Genomic DNA, 27,460 nt, shown 5'->3' with positions numbered 1-27,460 from the left:
ACGCCAACCTGTTCTGGCTGAGCCTGGAAGAACGACAGTGACGCACCAACAACCGCACGCACCTTTTAATAACTTTTCTGTATTATTATACACGGAAAATATGGCACGTCAGCCAATGTTCCAGCCGGCTAAGCCATCCATGAACATGGTCGTGCTATTAAACAAACAATAACAAGACCAGCCATATAGAATAGCGCAGTAGAAAATAATCCAAAATAATCACGACAAATATGTACATATACGACGTCCAGCGCATAAATATTGCGCAGTGTCTAGGGGCATATCCAATGCGTACAGGGTGGTCACGCATTCTTTCGCGTAAGCACTCGCTCACGTCGCGGCTGCCTTTAATCGACGCTTCTTCCCCGATTTGAGCGAGTTCTCCTTCGAAGCGGACGCACACCGCAGGAGCCGCTCACGGAATCAACTTCACTTTCGCCGACCTCCAGCCTTCTCCTCTTCACCCTAATTAAGTGCAAAAAAAAACCACAAGACCTATTAGTAAACACACATGTTCAGGTAAGTGTGACAAATCTAAGCTTAGTTGAACTTAACGTCCTTCAAAGTGTGATTAAACAATCACCACCAGCATTTCTTGTCCACTATCTTAGTCTTTCCTGCTCGGAATATTCACGCAGCACTACTACGTAACACAAGCTTGCACTGGTATGCGTTCAGGGCTCACACAACGAACGGCTATCGTTACGTCCGGCTCAAGTTCTGACGTCGTATGGTCCTAAATAGTCTACTTGACGCTACGAACCAACGCGTTCTTCGACTTAAACCCCTATAGTTCTGAACGATAGTAACCGTCACGTTGTGATGAATTAGGCGCGAAATACTAATGCAGTCAGACTGGAGAAAGAAGACAGTTCTTTTCGTTGGTTTTGTGTTGCCAATTCATCACGACATGGAGCTACACCCGACTCACCCTAACGTCTACGCTACTTCCGCACACGTCAAATTCAAGCTGCATAAGGTTGGCAACTGCCCACGCAACGACATTAGTGCGAACATTCGCTGAAAGTTATTACGGAACTGAAGGTATAATTTTTGTACCCAGTATTCTCCTACGGTGGTAATAGAATGAAGATGGCAGAAATTTTATTCCGTATGCATCATTCATTAAGAGTTTCAATGTGCAAACTAATGAGCATACGCTTTCGCAATTGAACAATTCAGAAGCGAAACCAGACGCAAGCAATTATTGGTCCTCAATAGATAATATAACCTCGGTGAATGTATTTACGCACCAGCATTTGATAGTTCTTGAACTCTGCTGCTCTTGGTCCACCGTTACTGCAATGGTTGAACATCTCGATTGCGGTGAGAACGCAACTCGCTGACAAGCACGCTCGGTCGTGCAGAACACTTGATCGACAGAACCCCAAAGTACCAGATGGAGAAGACACCAAGTACGCTGGTATGGGTCACCGAGCCGCTGCGAAGCATTGTCGAAACAGCTGAACCCCTGGGCATCGCAGGACACGTCGCGAATTCTGCTACTCTCCGGATCCTGCGAAGGAGACGAGCACGCATATTTCTACAGTGGAAAGACAAAACCACACCATTGCTTCTATAAGGAGAAATCATGCTATACGGTGGCTTAACAAAACTCCTTGGAATTGCAAGCCAAAAATATTGCGATAACCTAATCTTGCGATAACAGTCATGTTGAAAATTACTACACTGAGCTCTTTTACTGCAGAAAATTACTTAATCGGGAATGGCTAAGTGAACAGCTAAGGGAGCTAGAGATGTGCTTGAGCAACACATACTCCTCCTACAGGAAACGGTTATGTCAGCAAACGGTCGTAATTGCCATGGGATCTTCCATTCCATGACTACCGGCAACTTGGGAACAGAGGTCATTAAAGAGAAGGCCCTCGCTTACTTTGCGCCCACACCATATATTTTCGTCCGTTATGTAGACGACTGCTTCAGAATTATACAAGTGTAAGACGCAACAAGTCTCCTGAATATTCTCAACACCATATAAACAGTTCACTGCAGAATACAAGTTGGATAACATCCTTTCCATCCTCCACGTCTGCGTGAGTGAACAGGAACAGACTCTCGTTCGGCGCCCGGAAGGACTCATACCGGCTACTCATGCCATCAGGCTTGCCAGAAGCCTTCCGCTGTTTTACCTCTCGTTTTATCGAAAGCCGTCTCAAAGCAGGCCTTGTGCAGGGCGCACCGGTGTTCCGTCCGTTCCAGGTGTGAGCGAAGCTCTAAACCGCATGTTTACATACGACATTCACAATCCACGCGTACCGTTCAACAAACTGAAAAATCAGCTTGCTAACGTCGGGGATCCGATAAACAGCGAGAATTCCCCTTTGTCGACAAAGTACCATGTGCAGACTGTAGCTACATCGGCGAAACTAGCAAGTTCAGGAGGATATTGAAGGAGCGTCAGAGAAATCGGCAACAAGAAAGCATCGAACGTCCTGGCTGAGCATGCAGACATTCACGGTCACCGCATCGATTTGGATGACTCCAATACAATAGCTAAGGAGAAGAATCTAGCAAGTAGAATACTTCTAAAACTTTTATTCAGTCGACACCGCCAACAGGAACAATGGAAATCTGTCCGCTGAGGACACCAATTCGCTAAGTCATATTTTAGTATGAGAGACGTCTTCTGCCTGCTTTAGCGTGATCAAGGAACCCGTACAAGCCCGTAAACATCCCTCGTGCGTTTTTGCCTTGACTTGGTTAGTGACCGCAACTTCATCCTAATGTTACCTGACCAATCGAACTTTCAACTCTTCTCTACATATTCTACCTGTCAAGATTTCGCATATATAACAATGGATGGAAAAAGTCCATTAAGATCCTTTGGAGCGCGCTCTATAAGATGTCGCAGATATCGGGAAATAATACGGGGCTTCAACTGGACTCAGCGGGGGAATGGATTGCATGTCAACGCAACAAGCAGTGCGCAGTTTGGCAATGTCCCTGCAGGATAACATTGGCAATGCATAGTTTGGTATCCTGGGCATTTTTAGGCCCACCCAAAAATGAATGGACGAATTCTCGACGCTTCTCGACCTTCTCGACGCTACCTTGTCCCACTTCCAAAATGGACGTGGCTAACGCCAAAACTGACCTTGCACAATTCCAGCATTGAGTAGAACCATGCACTAAACTGACTACTCAATTCAAAGGTTGAGTTCACTCATGTTCAAAACAAACTTGGCCCACTCCAGACGTTTGAGTAATAGAATTGTTGGGATTTTACGTCCCAAAGCCAGCATTTATGAAGGACGCCACAGTGGAGGGCTGCGAAAATTTCGACCTCCTGGGGTTGTTAAAATTAAGGTCCCAGCAGGAATCGGGCCCCATAATTCTGCGTGGTAATCAGGTATTCTACCACAGAGCCACGCCAGATCTAGAAAGTGCTTTGGAAAAAGACCCTATGCTGGCGTTGTTGAATTAATTTTATTCTGATTCTGAGAACACGCAGGCGTAATGTCGGTGCAACGTCAATTGTGGTTGTAGTGCTGGTTATCTAATTTTATAACAAAACAACAAACATTACATATGTACTCCTATGATACAGGCACCATGTAGGGTTAACGTCAGTTGAGGTGCCAGGGATGGCTTCGCTTTTATGGCAGCCTAATAAACATTAATTCTATCTATGATTCAGCAAGCTATATTCAATCGTTGCCCGACTACAGAGGAATACGCTAACGAAAGTTACGTATGGTACTGTAATGTGCACTCCGTTTCGATAATACTGACGTCTGTACCCTAACGTGAGTGCTGACGTTACGTCCGACTATAACCCCTTCAGACACGCATTATGATTCACTGTCTGCAAATGCGTCAAATTCGCATGGCATGATTCGAAGGCACTCACTATTACATTCCAGGAAAGAAAACGAACGAATGTGTTGCTTTGTGTGAATTTGAGTAATTCCTGTTAATTCGCATGTAACTAATTATCTAATTATTTTGCCATCAGTCAGCTTCAATACTTGCATAAAAAGAATCAACTATTAGGCCCGAAAAGCATGCACACCTTTTTTGGTTGTATTCGTTTCGAGCGGAGAAAAAAAATTCTCTTGATGTTGGTCCTGTAACGCGGCACGTCGAACAATCGTCTAACATGGTAGTGTCTCCAGCAAAGTGATCATCTGCAGCAATGCGCAGGACAATGAATTTAAATGACCGCTAGTTATCCAATCAGGAAGCGTGCACGAATGTGCACACTAAGTTTCAGGACATTTGAAGAAACACGCGGCTTGGGACGCGCCTCTGAAGTTGGTGTCCCCAAACGAGGTCGCCGTGTCGCAAAGGGTTAAAGAAGTACTGACATGAATTTTAAAATTTTTCGGGTTGTTGCTCTAAATGAAAGCACGGGTGTCGAGTACCCTAAAAAGAGTGTCGTGGTGCCTGGGGATGCATTGCATATATTTTTAATACCGCTTTTTTCAACCAGCAGTTTCGGTTTCGGTTTCGAGAGGGCGGCTCCATAGTGACGTGTCAAGTCTGCCCGTGGCGTCACGGGCAGACTGCAACCCACGAAATATGCACCTGCTGTCCTTTGCTGTCAGTCGAACGTGGTTCATGATGAGTGAACTGTCGTCCAGTGCCTCCGACAGCAATTTCTGTGATTTAGGCTGCATGCAGAACCCAGATTTTGCAAACCAAGTGAGCTGACTTGAAACGTCATAGGGCTCTCCATGCGGTGAAGCTGCCTTGCAGATGCTGGGAGATGAAATCTTTAAAATCAAACTTAAATATTTATACGTGTTTCCCGGATGCGGTATGGGGAAAGCGTTAACACTACATGCCAAGGAAAACAAAAACGTCCGTTTTGCTGCACTTCAAAATCGTGTCAGTACTCCTTTAAGCTACCCTGTGAACGCCAATGTAGACGTCGTGCCTGGTAAGCACACGATAAGCACACAACTACTACACTTACAACAACACGTCGTTCCACCTCGTAACACTTGGCTCAAAGCCAAACAATGCAGCATAGACAACTACTCGCTGACTGCTTCGCATGAAACCGATTCCCACAAGGCGCGGGATCTGCCGCATTTTTATTAACAATAAAGCTAAAGCAGTATTTTTGCACCTCGAAAGAACGTTGCTGAAATCGTGCTAATCGTGCTATTTGGCACACAAGTAGAGCGGGTACAATTAACCAAGACAGTGGAAACGTTCCTAATTAGCCACATCAATTACGTCGCCTCTGCCCACAACTGGATAAAGGTGGAAAAGACGAAACTCATGCGCAAAAGCATTAAACAAGTCCTCAGCCTACCCCAAAACACGAGTATCTCCCGAATCGACCAACTATGCATTCACAACGACATCGACGAATTCATCGAGGCCGAGACTACGGCCCAAATGGTCCGCCTCGCCTCCAAGGCAGGCCGTCGACTTTTAAACGAGGCCGGCATGTCCCCCACACCCCTACCTTGAACGCTGAGTAACCCTCCCGAGAGATGTTCGAGATACCTACATGGTAACCCCATTCCCACGAAACGTCCACCAACAGCCCAACAAGGGCAGACGCCTGCTCCGGGCTCGCGCGATCCCCGACCGCACCGCCGCGAATCGCGACTCTTCCGTACTCGTCGATGCGGCGCAATACGGTAACTCCTCCACCGTTGCACTCGTGGTAGTAGATTGCGACGGAGCCCTACGCTCAGACGCCTCGGTTAGACTAGCACCGAGCGCCATAGCCGAGCAGGTCGCCACAGCTTTAGCGATGATCGATCCCTCGCACACCAGCGTCTTCACAGACTCACGCGCTGCCATTCCGGCTTACGAAACCGGCAATATCGCGCGTGAGGCATGTGCTGGCACTGCCTCTCTTGGTTCCCTGCCCACATGAGCAAAGTCGTCCACTCATGACCGAGCGCGAGAACTCACCTGCCGCGACGATCAACCAGCCGCCGAAGAGCTGGGTCCAGACATACAGTTTAGCTTAACGACCCCTTATTCACCTTCCACGAAATCACCTCTCATTATCGTAACAACAGAAGCCAATACCCCTAGCACACACAAAGCTTGAACGTGCGCAAGCGGTAGCCTTTCGCATGCTACAAACGAGATCGTACCCATTACGTTGCCTACTCGGTCATTACAACTCGGACATCACTCCACAATGCCCAGATTGCACAGAAATTTTATTGTTCACTCTCGCACATGCTCTGGCAATGTCTGCCGTTACCTCGGGGACCAGTCACCAGTTGGTACGACTGGGAAGAGGCACTCAGTAGCTCCGAGCTCCACCCCCAACTCAAGGCAGTCCGGAGGGCCCAAGAACTGGCGGAACGCCACCACGTTCCCGCCCCGACTCGGGCGTCGCCTACGGTAGCGGCTGCTAGGGTGTCCCTCGTGGTTGCCCCGGCGCCTTAAACTCCTCAGGACTTGTCAATAAAGTTCTTGATGACTGTCGAAATGACCACGCAAACCATACGATTATTCTGAACTCTGAAAATGCGTCATATTTATTGCAATCGTCCTAAACCTATGAGCATGTTTCTTTAAAGATACACTTTTTGCCAGCTTACAGGCTCGCACTATTACGAAAGCACGTCTTTTGTACAATATGTAAAGTGCCACACCTTTTTCACTCCCCATTGATCTTTTTGTAGAACACAATACTACGCAAGTTAGTCTAATGTGAACTTGTAGGCCATGACGGAACTACGAGCATGGCCTATATTATAACACTGAATAGCGACAAGCACTAGCCGGACTAAACGCTAACAAGACAAATACCAGACGCATAGCCGAAGACTCAATTAAAGGGTGTAACTTTAGTTATGTAAAACAAGTGCTACAATTTTCGCTACGGACGAAAGAAGGGGGAATTTTGCAGGGCTCGTTTTCTTTGTTAGACAAAACATTGTGTTGAACAAGAAATACGAGCCCTTAAAAATTCCCTTTCTTTCGTTCATTCGTAGCGGGATTCTCGTTATGGCCGAATTGATGCCACGTTGTGTCTAACAAAGAAAAACGAGCCCTTAGAAATTCCCCTTCTTTCAGAAGTGTGCGAATAGTGAATTTTGAAACCAAATCGAATACGAATCGAATAGTCATGACACCGAATAGAATACTAATCGAATACCCTTGGGATAGTTTTCCAATAGTAAGACAACCATTTTCAAAAGTCCTACACACTACAACATTTTAATTTAAACAAACATTCACAAACTTTCACCAAACAACATTACGGTTACTTTTAACCGACCCTAATACCTCGGTTATGAATACCGGGGTAAGCTCGTATACAGCAGCGACCAGAGCCTTCGAAATATTTCGCAACTGTAGGCTTAAATACAGCAGTGACTACCGTAATCACGGTGATACTTAGTCGCTTGCTTCTAAATAAAATTGAGACACCACGCCTACAGCTAAATCTGTCATAAAACTGATAAATATGACATTACAACATGGGCCTCTGCACCGAAAGCATCAGTGTTGAAAGCTGCATCTGCAAGAACAATTTACGCAAACAATTTACGCGTCTGTTGTCTATAGTGAAGCTGAGCGCAGCCGTAGTCCCTGCCGTCAGTTATTACAAGACAAAGACAGGAACTGATTAATGCGATGCGGCATAGTAAAAATTGAGTAGGAGTGGAGTTTTAAGAAAAAAGAAAACGCCTTCATCCGGTAATGAATTTAGCATAGGTAATCTCGCAAATTGTTGGGCTGCGTGCGTATTGGTAATTCAGTTATTAAAGACAAAAATGACCTTCAGCTGTCCCAGAGTTTCATTGTGTTCGGGTTCTCCCGTCGGTGCTGATTATTCGAAAACTATGCGAAAATAAAAAAATTCGCGAACCTTGCACTAAGCCGCGCAAAGCTTGAAACAATTTCTGAAGACTTGTGGGAAGACGTGAGGCGTTCGCTTTCACACATTTTATTGATGCTTGCTCTCCGATGGGCAACCACAGATGCTGTCTTCTTGCGGGCCTCTTCTCTCGCGCTAGGCTCGAACGTGCGGAGAGGCCCGCCGCGGTGCTCTAGTGGTTATGGCGCTCAACTGCTGACCCGAAGGCACGGAGAAAGAAGAATTCTTGCTCCGTGCCCGAAGGTCACGGGATCGAATCCCGGCCGCGGCGGCTGCATTTTCGATGGAGGCGAAAATGTTTCAGGCCCGTGTACTTAGATTTAGGTGGTCGAAATTTCCGGAGCCCTCCACTACGGCGTCTCTCAATCATATCATGGTTTTGGGATGTTAAACCCCGGATATTATTATTACCGAACGTGCGGAGCAGCTGAGGCGCAACTTCGTCGTTTTCTCCGAGACGCTGATGACTCGCCATAAACTAATCTGGTTGCTTCAGGTTCTTCTGGGCCTTAGCTAGGTGATGCAGGTCGTTTCAAGGTCGTTGCTAGGCTTTAGTTAGGTGATGCTAGGTTATTTCTACGCCGATTCTCAGCGCAGAGAGTTTCGAATTAAACCACAGACGGTTACGGACGACATGGATGTCCGAACTCCAGAAACAGAAACTCGCGCCGAAACCAAGCGTTCGCCCCTATCACATTTCTACGGGCACGTCATCGTTGGTGTAGCCCTTCCATCGCTTCGGGTCTTCCCGCAGCCACCGCTGCCTTTCCCCTTTGCTAGTATTCTCTCGTTGTACGTACTCAGGATCTTCGGCTCGCCGCCGTCGCTTCGCAGCGTTGGGCTAACTGTTGCCTTCATTTTTAATGGACCAGTGGTGAGTAGTGGGATTTGCCCAATTTCTGTGGCACATACCCGTTCATGGTGACGATAGTTTTTTGGTTCGTCGGACAGGGAACGATTTGCTAAACAGGTTCGCTGTTAAAACATGCGGTAGTTCGAATGTCTGCTATTCGATTCGAGTACCGAATCGAATAGAATGCTATTCGAAATTTTCGAATACTGACACACCTCTAGCTTCTTCCGTTCATTCGTAGCGGGGGTCTAGTTCTGCCATACTTGATGCCTGCAGGTAGTATACGAGTGATTACTGTCCAGCTGCCAGCTCGTAAAAAGATCACGCCCTACGTGACGTCATCAGGCAAAAGATCTCAGACACGATTATACAAACATTTGTACATTAATTACGAAGTTACGAAGTACATTAATTACATTAAATACGAAGTGCCGTGTGCGTATGCTGCTTACGTGTGTAATGTGTACATGTATGTGACGAAATCTTTGCTATGTAAAATGCACTGTAGTACTTTGTTGTATTCCGGAGCATGTTAACCGCAGAGTGCCGTTTCATGCGTATACAGGGTGTTTCAGAAAAAAAGCACCAAGTATTAAAAATATTAAGCTTATGTGCTACACTTCTCCAATTAGCGCAGTATTGTTCTGAGTCATGTCCAGGAATTTGGGACATCAACTAGCGCCATCTGTTGCGTTGGCTGCTGAGTGGCAGCGTCACTGAATGGGAATCGACCTTTAAACATTTACTGTAGTGCAACGCTTCAATATAGGCTTAAATCACTTCGTCCATATAATCTGGGAGTCCATCTCGCAGTGCGAGAAGTTTTGTTTTATTCCCATAAACTTCCTGTGTTCGAGAACCACTTTAATGTGCTATGTGAAACTCCACGGGAGAGAATTTAAAATTTATATAAAAACAATGCGCCCTCACCTGCTTAAATGATTGAAGTGACCCAATCTTGATTATTCAGTCTTCGAACCTGTGAAGTTTGGCTGATGTTGGCGAAGTTTGTGAGGTTCGACGGGAAGGTTTATGAAAAGATGCATTGCAGCGAAACCTGCAATGTACCTTTAGGAAAAACAACTATTTTGCCGAAAACGAGCAACAGGCGCCTCGGGCGGCATAGCGAGTCTTGCCGCCGCCTGTGACTGGTCGAAGCTCCGTGGCATCATCGACGGAATTGTGAAGACAGCTGACGGCGCATTCCAGCAGGCGATGCCGTGTTTTTCTTTTCTTTTGTTGAAATCGGCGTGTAGTTGCTGTTACATGTCGAGCCTGTCGCCACTGTAGGAACGACGACCGTAGATGCTGCCAGCGCCGATGATGCGGCACAAGAAAGCGTGTCCCAACCGGTAACCTTCACGCTCGTCGGTAACATGGACTGGTACGTGCAAGGTGCATGTTAGTGCTTAATTTCACTGCAGTGAACTGATAGGAATGATACGTTCAGCCGTGTATAATAAATCCGATAGGGAACAGCAGCATTGGCAGACGCTTTTAGCCGCGTATTGGCAGGGTCCGCGCTGCGCGCGCACATCGTGCGACATCAGCTGTTCGTGAATTTCACTGCTCAGTGTGCAGCGTTGTTGACGCAATCAGTGTCACACTTCGCAGCGGGCAAGAAGCATGTGATGAGTCAGTGTGCTATCGCGAGAGAAAAAAAGCACACGAGAGCCGCTCTTTGCCGCAGTGGTGACATGTGCTCCGGGCTGCGCTGCAATCTTGCGCAGTGGCGTAGCCAAAGGGGGGGGGGGTCACACCGGGCCGTGCCCCCCCCCCCCCCCCCCCCCCGCGCTAGGCTACGCACTGCGCAAGATTTTTTTGCCACAGCATCATAGAGCACAAAATGACACTCGACCACATGCTTCCTGCACCGGCCCCCACTTCAGATCAGGAGGGCCCCCCCCCCCCCGCCCCACCTGAAAAAAATTTCTGCCTACGCCCTGATATTGCGCATGGATAGTTTGGCTCATATATTGCAGTTCTGTTACAATGTCGTCGCTCTTTCGGAATTATTCTGGCCAGTACTATAATGATGGTGTGTTTTGAAATGCAAAACGGTATATTTGCTGCGTCAATAAGTATGCGGACTGCATGTAGAGTACCCGATTTCGAGATCTCATCGTCAGGGGCGTAGCCAAGGGGGGGTTGGGGGGTTCAACCCCCCCCCCCGAAATTTTTCATATTTTGCTTGCGTATATAGGCACGCACACATACAAACGCGCACACGAACATACATAAAGTATGGTTGAACCCCCCACCCCCCCCCCCCCCAAAAAAATTTCTGGCTACGCCCCTGAGCCATATCAAAGAGTAACACGGAAGCACCTTACGTCCTGGGCGAGGCCCCCCTCAGGTGCGGGAAGACAGAAGGAATCGCGTCGCTGTTCAGTCGCATAGACTTGATCGTCAATCCCAGCGACTGCATCAGAGACGGGCTTCGTACGTAGTCGCTGTCATGGAAGTGCTTAGAGCACAGCACACTTGCTCTCGTAGGTTTGAAGCCTTCTTTTAACTCCAGTGACCCATTTTGCAGCCATCTTCTGATCCCGAGGAAACTTATGCAAATCGATCTCATCGCGACCGAAAGTGTCGCAGCAGCCATATGCCGCGCAGTACTGCGGCATCGCGAGTCCGCTTCAACCCCCGACAAACACAACTAGTGAATGTCGGACACCAAAAATCTCTAATCGAAACAAGACAATGGTGCAACGGCAAGAAACCCATGCGAACTGGCACAACTGATGCTTCGCTAGGCAGCAGGTCGCAGCAGAAACAAGTAACAAACCGAAGCAAACAGGCGCAACGGCCCTGCTCGTTCCTGTCGATGACGTCACCTCTCCACGTTTCTCTCTCAGCCGTCCTCCTACCCTCCGCTCCGCGCTCGCAGGGGAGCGTTCCCTCGGCCAAAGTTTGCTCGCTTATAGCGCCGTTGTTTAGTCGAAAATCGGGGGGAAAACCTTCGCAGGCATGTTCTCAGAGGTCGCGATACCGAATTTGCAATAAGTTCGCGAATTCAAAACCGTTTCAGTTTCCCTTTAAGCCTAGTTGAGATTCTGGTGTGCGTAGCCATGCCGCGTTTGGCAAGATGTGCCGAGCAAAGCGTAATTAATACTAAATAGTACTGCGCCTAATTAGCTTCAATTAGGATAATTAGCTCATTAGGCTTAGATTGACTTCGAATGCAAGCTATTCGGGGCCGAGCCTCGAGTGTGCGAGTTAGGCTAATTCAGTTATAATTAAGGCTTGTCTGACTTGGGATGCAAGCTAACCGACACCAAGTCTCCAATGTGCCTCTTAGACCTATTAAGCTGTTGCATGTCGGTGGGCTAGTTGGTTTGTTAGCATAGTAACGAAAAAACAGCGCGTGAATACAGGAACGGAAGGGGCACCCACACGAGTGCTGTGTGTGTGCCCCTTCGGACCCTGTCTTCTCGCGCTGTTTTTTCGTTACAATGCTATTAAGCTAATTATTCTAATTAATCGACTTAAGATAATTATCCTACCTGGTGTTGTGATCGACAAGCGATACCCAATCGAACCCGATCAACAACTATAGTCTATACTCGTTATTTAGAATGTGATCCCGTGAACACTTCGTGCATCGGCGTGTGAATGCACGTGTCGACATTCCGCTGGTCAAGCCAGGACCAGCCAAGTGTCGACCAGCTCCCCTCTAGCCAAGCTTTGCGCGACTCAGTGCAAGCTGCGCGAATTTTTCAAAATTAGGTTAACCAAGCAGAATTCTCACCAAGTGACTAATGTTGATCTACATTCACACCTTGGCATGCAGTGCATTACTAATGAATGGCGACAACGAATTCAACGTATTTTAAATGTAGGGGTGCAAGCTGTCAGTGTAGGACATAATTAAGACAGATAAATGGCTAGTATCTCAATCAATGCAGTTATAGCACGATGGCGGCAAATGATAGATTATTGTTAATTATTAGCAGCAATAAATATGATTAATTCGTAATCAATGATAATTATTCCTTTAATATAGATCCCATTTATTACTCACATGTGCTACGACAAACGTTTACGAGAGATCACGATTTATAGGAGTACTGCGTTGGAAACGGCGCGAAAACTGGACAAAGGCTAAGGAAAAAACGACACAAGCGCTGGCACATTGATGAATTATGCAAAGCACTGGGCGCGAAAGAGCCTGATGTAAGAGAAACAAATCGCAGAAGGCTGTGTTGAAGGGCCAGTTGCTACATGTTACTGCGTTGAAAACAGTGCGAAAACGGCACGAAAGCTAAGAAAACAAAGGAACAGCGCCTTGTGTTGTTTGTTCCTTACCCTTCGTCCCGTTTTCGCGCTGTTTTCAACGCAGTAGTAACAGGCACCAACTGGCCCTTTCAAGACACCCTTCCGCAATTTAAAGGAGTAATTGCGCTGATAGTTACAGGCAAACAATTAAAGGGGCCCTGCAACACTTTTCGAGCATGCTCAAAAAGCGCTGCCGATCGGTAGTCGAGGCTCCCGAGAACACGCCAGCCAAATATTATAGCGATGCGCACGGCCTGGAATTTACAATAAATTCTCAAAGTCAGCTGAAAATCGCTCCCTCTTCTCTCGACAAATGATGTATTAGTCCGCAAATATGACGCGATTGTCGGCAGTTCCACCATTGGCTGATGTTATAATCACGATAACACCCTCATTATTACTTTCGTTGTTAATTTTGAGTTCAATAAGTAGATAATATGTACGTTTATATTATGTTATCGCGTTAAAAACACCGAACAAACATTAATATTAGCACTTCCGGTCTCACCGACAGCTCGTCTGCTCGTAGTTGCGTGGTTTCCGTTTTCTTCGCCATGCGCAGTGCCGAAAACGTGAATATTTCTGTGCTTTTGACCATCGCCGGTTGCCGTTGAGAGTGGCAGCCGTTCGAGTGTTGCCTCGTCAGCTGAGAACTGCATCGTCGGCACGTTCTCACGACCGACCGAGGCACGGGCGCAGCCTGTCTCCGATAACAATGCTGGCGTCCGGTAATGGCGGCGCTTCGGGGTCGTCTGCCAGTGCCGTCTTACGAGGCGGTGTATCGGAGTATGGGCCGAAACCGATCTCAGCTGTCATTCATTCCAAACGAGCGCGCACGTTTGCTTCCATGGTTGGCAGAGCGATGAAAACACTACGGCGTTCGAGGTGCACACCCAACATTACCAAACCGACGCGCAGTTTTCAAGCACGCGCGATACACAGCGCGATCGACTCCGCTCGACGAGAACGACGCAAGCCGACCGGAAGTGGCGGCACAGACCACGTGGTTGCGCCGAGAGGCCAGAGAGAAAAAAATGAAAAAAATGCCGCCGGCGCTGACGTCGCCTCCTCGCACCTCCACCCTCCCTCCCTCCCTCCCCTCACGCCGCGCGCAGCTTTCGCGCGCTCGCTGCGTTGAGTTGAGAGAGAAAGCTGCGGAACGTGATCTCTCTAATTTGGTAACACCACTTAGACTTGACGGATTCGAAAAATTTTTGCGGCATATGGCTCGTGAAGAGTCATACGTCAATAATGGGACTATTGCAATATAACAAAGAAAGGTGTTGCAGGGCCCCTTTAAGTGGAGATATATAATAAAATTAATTGAAGGATATGATTGCAAAGCATCACATGATATCCTATAGAGAGAGGGTGAATGCATTGGGAGATTCTTGCTAATAAACCCTTTAAAGCAATCCCAGAACGCCCCGTGGAAGCGTGATGCACTATGGGAAAAGTGTGTACATCGATCGAGCCAGCCGTTCGGTCGCCCGCTGCTCGTTGGCGCCGTGGGAGCACGAGACGAAAAAAAAAAATAAATAAACACGTCGCCGCTTCAATATTCCTACTTCGTAAAACACTTCACATATCCGAACGCACCTGCATGTATCTACGCATGAAATGTGAAAGGAAGAACGCAGTCAGTGTAGGTATTGCCGAGCGTATGTATGTATATCGGACGTAGCACTTAAGCGGCATGTACTTTATCGCGTGCCGATGCCGTCAAGACGTTCTGTTGTCATCATTATGAGCCGAACACCGAATTAATGTTCAGTGTACAAATACTTGTAATGTACTAGCGTAAATGTGACGTACTAAATTGCCATATACACACCTTTCCGTTTGAGCATTTGGTGTCATGAACACTTTTGCGCTTGCTCGCTGTGTTTAGTCGCTATAGCCTATTCAAAAGGTAATGTCAGAATTGTAGCTCATCTTGCTCACGACTATACATATCTGCGGTATACATTCACCTGGTAGCCAACACGCGAAAGCACAACCAGCGTTTCTAAAATGCAACAACTGCAGTTAGTATCAACGAAGGGCGATAAAAGCTTACGGTTTGTTACATATATGGTGCGAATGACGCGCACGTGGTCTAATCAATGTATACTTTATTTTAGTAAACGCCTACTATACTCTTTCGAGTACTTTTTCGAGTACTCTTTCGAGTACTATACTCTTTCGAGTAGGAAGCCGAGTTGTATTGTTTTATTTAATTTATGCTGCAGGGGGCAGGGGACCCGGCCCGACTCGCACGTGACTGACTTCGTGCCATGTTTTTATTAGTCATCTCTAGAACGAACGAAGCCTCATATCGGTGAAGAGAAAACTGGGCACAGGCAAAAACCAGATGTATGTACTAAGCAGTGTTGCGGAATGGGCGCCTTCATTCCAGTTCCATTCCCTTCAATTCCTCGGAATTAAAAAAACTTCGCCCATTCCCACTCCGGGAAAGGCCGGGCAGTTCCATTCCCGTAATTCCATTCCTGTAATTCCTTAGCGTATGAAATGCATCTGATAGTTTTATCGAGTTAAGAATGAACGCCCCATCAAGCTGATGTCATCAGATGCATTAAGAGCTGCAAAAGTACGCAAAGCAAGTAACCGAGATCAAGGGATAGTAGCTTGGTAACATATCTCGTGCAGTACATCCACCCTACTAATTCCCATAGGGGCAGTTCTCCCGCTCCCTATAGTATTTGCATGGTCAGCATGTTTGAACGAATGGTGATGTTTGAATATTGTTTAAGCTTAAATGTGTTAATGCTAAAATGACGACATAACGCATTTTTATGCTGACAAAAGTAGCGTTGAAGAAGACTAAGCAGTTTTGCCACGCGTCTGGAGCGGTCGTGAATATGGAGAAAACTAAGGTTTGGTTAATAGGGAACAAAACCCTCTAGAACTGCTGGTATTAGTTGGAACAGTGCACCGCTCAGGCACCTTGTGCCTTTGCATCGAATACGGAACACTGGGCAGCACTGCTCGTCAGCACTCATGCTTGTCAAGCGCGCCTTTCAAGCATGGATGGGGGTGAGGAGGACTTTCTGTGTTCGCCTGCGCGCAGGCATGCAATGTCTTCCTTGTCGCAAAGGTTATTTACGTGTGTCAGGTACTAAACTGCTCGTGAGATAAAGATCAGGCTGTGCATAGAGTATTCGCCGCTTTCAGGGGCGTAGCCAGAAATTTTTTTCTGGGGGGGTTCAACCATACTTTATGTATGTTCGTGTGTGCGTGCCTATATACGCAAGCAAAACTGAAAAATTTCGGGGGGGGGGGGGGGTTGAACCGCCCCAATTCCCCCTTGGCTACGCCCCAGGCCGCTTTCGTGTGGGGGTATCAATGGGAACCAACGCGCAGGGATAATTTGTTTCTCCCTTCAGTATCTGCTGGGATAATGCATTTGTTTGCACACTAACTTATGCCTCGGTTTCTCTTTTACAAATTGGCAGATCGTTCACACTTTTACACGTCTACCCTTGGCTCTGGCTAACTAAAGATGGACCTAGAGAATACGTTATGGCCTTCGACTTCGAAAAAAACATGTACTCAGGCCTACAGGACTAATTTGAGCATCATATTACAGTAGTAGCAATTAAGGGTGTCGGAAAATACGTTCCTCCCCAATGCCCTCGCGATGCGAACGCGGGTATGTGCCGAGTCGTAGCAAGAAAAGATGCAAAAGAAAAAAGGATAACGATAATAATGAAACGATCCCACCCCGGAGCAGTGGGAGTGCAGGGACCAGCTCTCAGCTCGAGACTTCGGAGCAACACAGTCTATATAAGGACAGGATTGTAGTAGGCGCGTTGCTTATAAATGTACCGTGGGCCGCGGCGGCTGCATTTTCGATGGAGGCGAAAATGTTTGAGACCCGTGTACTTAGATTTAGGCGCACGTTAAAGAACCCCAGGTGGTCGAAATTTCCGGAGCCCTCCACTACGGCGTCTCATAATCATATCGTGGTTTTGGGACGTTAAACCCCAGATAGTATTATTATTATATAAATGTACCGTGCTTGTAATAAGCCAAGCCATTTTAAAAATACTGCTTTGTTAAATTCAAGGTTCTGACTTACTGATAATTGAAAAGTTTGATAAACAGCGCGTAGACGAAAACTTGCTCTATTTTCAGAAAAAGACGTAATTACATTCACATTCCATTCCGTGCAAAAAGCGCTTAATTCCCTTCCCATTCCATTCCGGGATCGCGAAAATGTGGAATGATTCCGGAGTCATTCCAATTCCGGAGTGGGAACTCCGCAACACTGGTACTAAGGGACAAGGAAGGCAAAGTCACTAACAGTATGGATAGGATAGCTTAAGTAGCTGAGGAGTTTTACAAAGATCTGTACAGTAGCCGGGGCAACCAGGACGATAATGTAAGAAGTAATAGTAGACCAGAGGAATGGAACATCCCACCAATAACGACAGGGGAAATAAAGAAAGCCTTGGAGGGAAAAGAGGCAAAGCCGCTGGTGAGGATCAGGTAACATCAGATCCGTTGAAAGACAGTGGACAGAATGTGTTAGAAAAAGTGGCCACCCTGTATACGAAGTGCCTCTTGACGGTGAAATACCGGAGCCTTGAAAGAATGCTAACATAATCTTAATCCACAAGAAAGGGGACGTCAAGGACATGAACAATTGCAGGCGCGATCAGCTTACTGTCCGTTGTCCACAAGCTATTTACAAACATAATAGCTAACAGAATTAGAACAACATTAGAATTCAATTAACCAAAGGACCAAGCAGGATTTCGTACAGGATACTCGACATTAGACCACATTGACACTATCAATCATGTGATAGAGAAATGCGTGGAATATAACCAACCCCTATATATAACCTTCATAGATTACGAGAAGGCATTTGATTCGGTCGAGTATCAGCAGATCAGCAGTTACGCAGGAACTACGGAATCAGAGCGTCGACGAACCGTATATAAAAATACTGGAATAAATCTTACCTTAGATTTAGGTGCACGTTAAAGAACCCCAGGTGGTCAATAATTGCGGAGCCCCCCACTACGGCGTCCCTCATAATGATATCGTGGTTTCGGGACGTGAAACCTCAACGATTATTATTATTATTATTATTATTATTATTATTATTAACACTTGATACTGGCAGAGTGTTGGTTTATGTAAATTGAATTACCAAAAATGAAACTCGAAGCCTTTATATTCAACCTGGTTGAATGTTTTCTCCGAAGTGCATTGGTTTAAACCGCACTTGCTATATGACTGAAAAAAAAAATACAAAGAGCAGGAGAAGCCATTTCTTGACTTGTATCCCGCGAAAATAAACACTGCGGTGTAGCTTTTCGCATGTGACAGCAGCGCCAGAAGACGGCCTAGCGAGCAAAGCAAGCAGTCCTGCGGCAAGAGCATCCGTAATTCTGAAGTGTCCACATGCAAATACACGTGGATACTTGCGAATTAATAAGCAGATGACTGAACATGCCCAAAATTAATTTAGGCAAAACTGTGCGTGACACTCCAGCGTTAATGATGAAGCGTGTGTTGGGGGTTGTTTTTCACGTAATATTTCTGTTGTCCCCCAGCGTCCTACTTAAATAATAATTTAAGGGATTTTACTTGCCATAACCACATTGTCATTACGGGGCAAGTCGCAGTGGGGAATTCTGTAATAGGTTTAAACACCCGGGGTTCTTGAACGTGCACCTTGATCTAAGTGAGCGGATGTTCTTGCATTTCGTCCCCGCTGGAATACGGCCGCCATGACAGGGAATCTAACCCGCGACCTCGCGTTTAGCAGCGCCACACTTTATCTGCCAATAGCTCGCATAGCGAGTATGTACATTATCTCGGCGGCGCTGGAATAAAATTTAACCCCTTTAGCTCACGCTAAGGAGACCACAGTAGCCTATGCTCTGGAGAGACATTCATTAATTAAACTACTTTAACGTTATTAGTCAATTGCATTGTTCGTCCCACCCTCACCCTCAAGCATTTTCCACCTCACCCGTTGTTGCACAGCCTGCGGTATCGGCCCACTCGAGTTTTGGTACCTGTATCTGTTTGAGTGCACACGTGCGTCAGTGCCTCAGCAGCCAGTCTCGTTTATTATCAGTAGCATGCTTTTATACAGTTGTGGCATGCACAGTGTTGCCAGCTTGCTACATGCTACAGTACCAATGGTATTCGCGCCGCCGAACGCCGGATTTTTAAAATCACGAGCCATACAACGCTCTCTCCTTAATGAGTGATAGTTACTTAGCACCCTCTGACGGTGCGCTGTGTTTATTGACATTACTCTACAATTGAAACGATGGCAATGAGTGATATGGTAGTCGAGGAAACCGAAGAACTTCATGATCTAAGATTTCTGACAAATTAGGTCTGTAAATTAGTAGGTGAACATCGTGTTTACCAAGCATGAAAATAATAAAAAGTAGTCCGCGCATCTCGGACGGGGCCAGACTTCCTGCGAAACGCAAGTCGCGCACTGCAGCACACTGTTTTCAGCGTCATTGATTACAGCACGTGGCTTCAGTTAACCTCGCATTGCGAGACACTCATAGTGGTCGCTCTAAAGGCGCCGCGAAGAAAAACAGAAAGAAGGTGGGGCTTGTCACGTAAGCAAAACAGGGTACATTGCCTACGATAGCAAGGGAAGGCAGGGAAAGAACTCCGCTTGCAGGCCATCACCTTGGCAAAGGTAAGGGCAGAGTTAATAATACTATCTAGGGTTTTACGTCCCAAAACCCCGATATGATTATGAGAAACGCCGTATTGGAGGGCTCCGGAAATTTCGATCATCTGGTGTTCTTTAACGTGCACTGATATCACACAGTACACGGGCCTCTAGCATTTCGCCTCCATCGAAATGCGACGGCCGGGATCGAACCCGCGACCTTCGGGCCAGCGGCCGAGCACCATAATCACTGCTCCACCGCGGCGGACAAGCCCTGCGTTGACAGCATTGTTTATCCTCTAGCGGCACGGTAACAGGGCAGTTCAATACCGTCCAAAAAAAAAAAAAAAAGAAGACATTTCTGAAAGGTTGCTCAGCTTGCGCCAAACATCGACCGTTGTCTCACGGTAAAGGAACACATTACACAGCGAATAAAAATAAAACGGCTTTTCGAGAACCTTCCAGGTGTCCTTGCTCATATAAATGAAATATTGCAGCTCGTAATCAATACATTAAGCGGGTCCTGACGAGGGGTATTTTAGCGAACTTTACCACGTAAATGTAGAAGGCGCTATTCTGTACCGAATAAAGCTGGCCGCAAGAGCGAGGTTCCAAGCCGCGACCTCCAACATTTCTGCAGACCAGCATAGGCAGTCAAACAACGCGGGTTTCTCTATACGTTATAGGAATCATCTCTCTCATAACTCCTTCACCAACTTAACAGAGAGGAAAGCGCGGCCTGTGTAGCGTGTCATGCGTATAATGAAGTCAGTGCTTTCCGACGTCTTTAATTCTGTTATTTAGAAACAAAAAGCGCGCTGTTGAAACTAAAGCTATTTTATTAAAACCATTCTTTTTAAGAAGATCATCCCACACTATTCTGCTTGCAAAGGTATTCTTCCTTTCCTTGTGCTTCTTATTGAGCTTTAAAGAAAAATGTCTGTGGCAGCGAATATGACACGGCCAGGCGTCTTCACGTAATAGTGCGAAATGTCGATTCGATAAATTGACGCCAAGAAAAATTAGGGACATGAAGACTCTCTGCACATTCGGAAACCCGCGATCGTCGTCACCACTTGCATTATTTTGTGGAAGTTAGCTTTTTCACATTTACAAAAACAGCAGCGCTAAAGGACGTTCTTGCTTTCTTTTAAGAAACCCGTTGGAGCCAACAACATCATTGGACGAAATATGTTGGAGATGCAGGGGATGAGAGGAAGGGCAGCGCTCTCTTTCGAGAGTTCGTCGTCACCAAGCACAGCCAAGCAACTTGTGTACGTGTGCACCCTTTCGTTGCAGCAGAACTGCTGATTCACAGTCGAGCAGGCCAACCGGCCGCTCGTTGCATGCGTTGCGGTTATCTGTCGGCGACTGAGGTTCGCGCTCGCTGGTTGTAGCGGATGTCGTCATCGTGCTTTTTTTTTTTTTATGTATTGTCGTGTTCTCAATTCGTGCGCTTACGGCAAGCGTCATCGCGCGAATTTTGAAAGTTGAAGGTCCGTACGCCACGTGGTGTGAAAAACGGTACACTAGAAGCGATGTCCCGAATTCCTGGGTATGCATATAGCGCATGTCAGAATATTTTTCAAATCTGCCAAGCTCGGTAATTGACAAAGATTGCTTAATGAACTTTTTAAATAGTAGCTCTAGAGAAAAATTTTCAATACAAAAGTTCTAGCGCTTGTTTAATCTATGCTAACTCCCCTGCTTAATTTTTTTCTGGCCTTTCTTTAAAGCGCTCGAATGTTAAAAAGTACCACGTGACTGCAGCCTAACGCGCGGCGCTTTTAGGGCCCTCAAATGTAAGTTGAACAAATTATCAAAGGCTGCTCCGCGCACGAAGCTCGATGGAGCAGGCTACCGGCGATTGCTATGGACGCTAAATGATGATAGGGGCGTACCGTCTAAAGAAAAAAAATCACACCATCTCCCGCTAAAGGGGACCATGAGGCGATTCGAAGCAGCATTTCGGCATATCGAGCCCGCGTTTCAGAGGGGGAGTGACGAGGAGGTGTATGGAGAGTTTACGCATGCGCAGTAAGGGTGGCCGCCACGCGTGAGTGAATCTTATCTCGGTCCTTCATCGCGCTGTCACCCTCGCCCCTTCCAATGCCTGTTTAACAAAGTGCTTGACTGGGCTGGTTGGTGCTGCATAGTAGACGAAGAACGAAAACAGCGCTAAACACGGGACGAGAAGAGGACACGGCGCGGTGTTTGTGTCCTCTTCTCGTCCCGTGTTTAGCGCTGTTTTCGTTCTTCGTCTTCCGATGCGTGTCTTCATTGGTGCGAAAAGAAAAGAAAAAAAAATTCCTACGCTGCATCAAATGCTGCCTACGGTCTCATGTAGCATTTGCTCCGTGGCGGCCACTTTTTCGTTGAAGAATTTTTTTTGTTATTGTTGAAACGGTATGCTCATTTTGTCGCTTAACGTCCATCGCAGTCACCGATAACCTGTTCCATCGATCTGCGTGCGCGAAGCAGCCTTTGATAATTCGTTTAACTTACATTTTAGGGCACAAAGCGCCGCGCGTTTGGCGGCAGTCACGTGTTATTTTTTAAAAATTTGCGCGCTTTAAAGAGGCCGGAAAAAAATTAAGCTGGGGAGTTATCTTAACATAGATTGAAAAATTCGATGTTCCTGAGCAAGCGCTACAACTTCTGTATTGAACTCCTTAGAGTTACTATTTAAAAAGTTCATTAAGCAATCTTTGTTAATTGCCGAGCTTGGCGGATTAGAAAAAATGTTCTGACGTGCTCTATATGGCTCAGAACAATACTGCGCTAATTGAAGACGCGTAGCAGCTATTAATTTTTGTAATACTTGGTGCTTCTTAGCTTAAACACCCTGTATAGTATGGCCTTTGAGGCTGGTCGTGCAGCTATTTGCTTGGTCTCGCGCAACACGTATTGTATCTGATGCGGTTTAGTGATTGGGTATAATGATTGCGTTTGTTGCTCCCTACGTCACTGTTCTGGAACTATGGGAGCGATTATGCAGTACTACACGCGATAGCACTTTAATAATATCTGGGGTTTTACGTCACAAAACCACTATATGATTATGAGAGACGCCGTAGTGGAGGGCTCCGGAAATTTCGACCACCTGGGGTTCTTTAACGTGCACCTAAATCTAAGTACACGGGCCTCTACCATTTACGCGATAGCGCTTTGACGCGGCTTTGGTCAGCTTTTTTTTATAAATTTATATATGAAAAAAAAAATATAGGAAGGTAGGCTACGGTAGAGCCGGCTATCCCATCATCATGATAGTAGTATTGAAGAAATATACAAAGACAAGAAAATTAGGAAAAATAAATGAATAAGAAAAAAAATAATCAGAGGCACTTTGTACATATACAATATGTGGCGTATAAAGCATCAGCAGATACTTAGGGCATCGTCCAGTACATATAGCTGATAGAGCCCGTTGAAACCAATCGTATGTTCAATGAATTATCAACCGATCTTTTCGTTAATCACTTCCCTTGATTTTTATTTTTTTGTGAAAAACGTACAAATGTCCTGTGCAAGTGACAGGTGCGGGAAAAGGTCAGGCAGGCCGTGGATGTGATTTTACCAAGCATTCTGAATAGGTTCGACTAGCATCGCGCGGCGTTCTTCGCGATAACATACATATACCACATTTTGAGCCCATTTCGCTAATGCAGACTATTTTTTAATAATCGTTAGAAAGAAAAAAAAAGGATGCATCCTAAGTGCATCAGAAGGCCAACTGCAATGAAATTTAATTTTGCCTAAGTTAGTTACAAGGGAGTAGTATTAGCCCCCACCACATCTCTCACTGCCGTCCCATCGCGTATGACGACAGCAGTGAGTCGTCAGCCGCGCCGCACGTGTGTTTGCTACATGAAGGATGCTCAATGCTATCAGTCAATCTGCGCCGCTTTTGAAGCAACACTTTTTCATGTTTTGTTGAAAAGTGTGGGCGAGATCATCCGCAAAAATGTTACCAGCAAAAACGGAATCGCAGTCGGCAGCACAATAAGGGTGGATTACTCCTGGTGCTCGCTATCAGAGGGTATATGTGCATGTGCGGTCGTACGGTTTTCGGTCACGACGATGTCGTGGCCGTAACTGCCTGCATGAAATGCCCCCCCCCCCCCCCGCCTTTTTTTGTTGACAATTAGCTTGAGCAATCTGCCTTCTGGCACCATGTCTGCGCAATAGTTCGTACAAAGTTTTCACTCAACGCGCGGCGCGGATCGGGCACCCCGCTACGTTGGCCACAGAGCTCTCAACTTCGATGCAGCCGTGAGCTACAAAATGGTTATCGCTAATCGCACTTATGCAATTAAAAAAAGAACACAAGAAAGCGGCTGCATCGCGTTAATGAATGTACCGCTTTAGCGGGATGGGTTAAATTGGTTGCAGAGGTGAGCGAGCTATAAAACTGCAGAGATGCGAGCTGAATAACGACCCGCCGCGGTAGCTTAGCGCGTAAGCTGTCGCGCTGCTAAGCCCGAGGTCGCGGGCTTTGTTTCCGGGCGATGGCGACCAGATTTCGATAGGCGAAATGCGAAGAACACCCGTGTTCTAAGAACTGGATGCAATTTAATAGTAATATCTGGGGTTTTACGTCCCGAAAACATGATACGATTATGAGAGACGCCGTAGTGGAGGGCTCCGGTAGTTTGGACCATCTGGTGTTCCTTAACGTGCAGCGACATCGCACAGTACACAGGCTCTACCACTTTGCCTCCATCGAAATGCGACCGACGCGGCCGGGATTGAACCCGCGATTTTCGGGTCAGCAGCCGAGCACCATAACCACTGCTCCACCGCGACGGACTTGCAATTTAAGTAAATCCCGGTGGGTCTACATTAACCCGGAGTCCCCACTACGGCGTTCTTCAATCATATCGTGGTTTGCACATGCTTTCTCAGGAGTTATATCATGCAAGCGAAAGATGCCTCGAGAGCATCAGTGAATTAAGATGCCTAAAATTGTGTTGCAGCACGTCACGTACTAGGCCTGTCCAATATTTCACAAATTCTTACTTAGAAAATGCAATTTGTACGTGAACTTGTACGGTGTATATGGTGGTTGAAAAACAACAACAAAAAAAGCGACACCCGGGTTTGTTTGAACACCAGGTTTTGACCGCAGTCACACCGAAGTGCTGTCTTCTAAATTTCAGTGTATACCTATGGCCGCCCATGCAGAAAAACGTTGCATGGTCTTATGGAAAGACATATGTAGAACAGCTTGTACCCGCACGGGCAAAATTTACTGGTAAGGAGACAATATTACGCAGTCATGTATTTGCTGCACCACTGACCACCCGAAAATGACCTTGACTTCGTGTATAATTCAGCTAACGTGCGCATGTTAATCTATACGATGTGACGTCACTTATTCGCTCCTGCATTGCTGAACGGGCGCATTTAGAGGGCGAACTGCTACGTCTGACAAGTATAGCATACCACAAAAAGCAAAAATCTGAGTTTTCAACAGAGGTTGTTGTGCCAGCGCGCCATTCAGAAACAAAAGTGGAAGTTATCGATCACACACATCGTGTGTACCACTGATCAGCTTTCTACATGCGGTCTTGCACGGTTGTCTCCTTTTCAGAAAGTATGGGAAACATGTACATCATTTCGAAGCGCAGCGCCGGCAACTGTCGACGGCACTGAACCTACGGTTAGATTGTTTCAATGTTTGCCAACGGTGCGGCTACATTTATCGGCAGTAGTAACAGATATGTAGCACCATATAAAGGAAACCACGCCAGTACAAAAGTCACGGCGCTGCCTTCGACCAAAACTGAAGTGAACGCAACACGGTATCGCGCTCAAGTTACCTTACTCGGTAGGCTTTGAACGCATCTCTTGTAGCCGTTGGCGCAAATGTCACGGTATCGCACTCAAGTTAGCTTACTCGGTAGGCTTTGTGATGTATAGGACGGCAACATGCTAGGTGTCGACGGAAGCCGGTCTAGCTGAAAGAAGCGTCCCAAGTTCTTCGCAGGAGCAAATAAATGAAAGAATAACAGGACTACTGCGTATTATTAAAGCACTGCTCTCATCATCAGATTTCTTTCTCTGCGAGAGTAACTATCTGCCGCTTTTTTGTTGGCCCGTTCTCCGTTACTATACTGAAGCGCGTTCCTCATATTCATATTGTGGTTCTGGCACGTGAAACCCGACGAATTGTTATTACTCTTGAAGGCTTTTTGTGCTAATGTCAAATTTCAGTATTACCACTTTAGTCTGAACAAATGAAACTTCGTTGCCACCTGCAGCGAAACACGACTGCTCCAGCGAAAATATTACAACGCATAACTCACCTTCACTTAGAGCGCTGTTGGTAGAACCATGAGGCCTGGCTCCTGGTACGCAGACACCAAGCCATGCCGATACGCAAATGCTCGATCAGTGAATCGGTCGTCCACGTAGTACATCTGCAGGAAGACGCGAAGTGCCCACCGCGGGAAGAAGCCGCACGAATCGTTGCCAACACAGAGTTAAACCGCTGTTACTTGTCGACCATGCGGCTTTGCCTTTTATACCAATGTCGCTCCCACACGCATGCGCAAAGTGCTTCAAGAATGGAACATTTGTGACGCTTTTTTATTTGGCTGCTGCCCGCAAAGTCTGGTCTGACATGAACGCTATCAGAATCCAGTCGTAATTTATTTTTTATTTAAATTTTCGTTTTTATTTGTCCAGCAAGTGTCACGATTTCTTTAGGCTTGCCGATGCTTCCTGTACGCGGGAGTGAAGAACAACGCGCGCGCTTTTCCGTGACCGCAGTACAACTACGTGCATGTCTTAAAGAAGGGGCGACAGCAAATTTCTGAACCTCTTTTTTTTCTCCCAATCAGTGGCGACAGTCTCGTTACTAACGGCAACGAAACTCATTTGCCCCAGCGCGAGACGAATGTTTATTTATATGCTCGTATGTTAGGACCTGAGGCAGTTTCGATTTCGAAGAGCACTCCAGAGTCCCGTGACGTAGTCGGCCTACTCGTTAAAGAAGTACTGACATGAATTTTAAACATTTTCGGATTGTTGCTCCAAATAAAAATTCGGCAGATCCCATGCTTTCTGGGAATCGGTTTCATGCGAAGCAGTCAGCGAGTACTTCTACGCTGGCATTTTATGGCTTTGAGCCAAGCGTTACGAGGTTGATCAAGGTGATTTTGTAAGTGTAGTAGCTGTGTGCACATATTGGGCTTACCAGGCACGTCGACAACGCTGGCGTTTAAGTGTAACTTATGGTGCGACGTAACGTCAGCCCCCCACGTTAGAGTACATACGTCACTATTATCGAAACTAAATGCCCTTTACGGTGCAATCATGGGAATATCATACGTAACTTTCGTTAATGTATTCTTCCGGGGTCGAGCAATGCTTCATTATGCTTGCTGAACCATGGGAATACAAATGCAATCTTTATTAGACTGCTATAAAAGCGGAGCCAACACTGGAACCAGAGACGTTAACCTGACATGACGCCTTTCTCGTAGGAGGACATGTTTGTTGCATTGTTACACAATTATATACCCAGCACCACAACCACAATTGATGTTGCACCGACATTACGCCTGCATTGGGTGTTTTTCCGAAGCAGTTTCTAGACCTGCCGTGGCTCTGTGGTAGAATACCTGATTGTCACGCAGAATCCTTGGGTTCTATTCCTGCTGAGATCCTAGTTTTTGTTCTTTCCATTCGGAGGTCAACGCTGCCGATGTCGGTTTTTCTTAATGCTCTGGCATTTTAATTACCAATGTGTGTTCTCGCCGTTCCTGGGTAGATAAAAACTGGCAATCACCTGTGGCGCATACCCGTACACCGCGGACCGTGGTAAACGGGTGTG

At 46.5% G+C, this 27,460-nt stretch overlaps 1 long non-coding RNA gene across 1 annotated transcript; it reads right to left on the bottom strand.

Moving 5' to 3' along the window:
* LOC125759053 (uncharacterized) lies at positions 1 to 26,446 on the bottom strand. The gene is made up of 4 exons (XR_007416654.1): positions 25,929 to 26,446; positions 6,200 to 6,421; positions 1,254 to 1,516; positions 1 to 465 (listed from the first exon to the last, which is right to left on the bottom strand). It is a non-coding gene; the product is annotated as an uncharacterized LOC125759053 (long non-coding RNA).
* Between the last annotated feature and the right edge of the window lie 1,014 nt (positions 26,447 to 27,460).

Source organism: Rhipicephalus sanguineus, chromosome 1, assembly GCF_013339695.2.
Source record: "Rhipicephalus sanguineus isolate Rsan-2018 chromosome 1, BIME_Rsan_1.4, whole genome shotgun sequence".
NCBI lineage: Eukaryota > Metazoa > Arthropoda > Arachnida > Ixodida > Ixodidae > Rhipicephalus > Rhipicephalus sanguineus.
The sequence above is the reverse complement of the archived record's forward strand: the minus strand, read 5'-3'. Positions and strand labels throughout refer to the sequence as shown.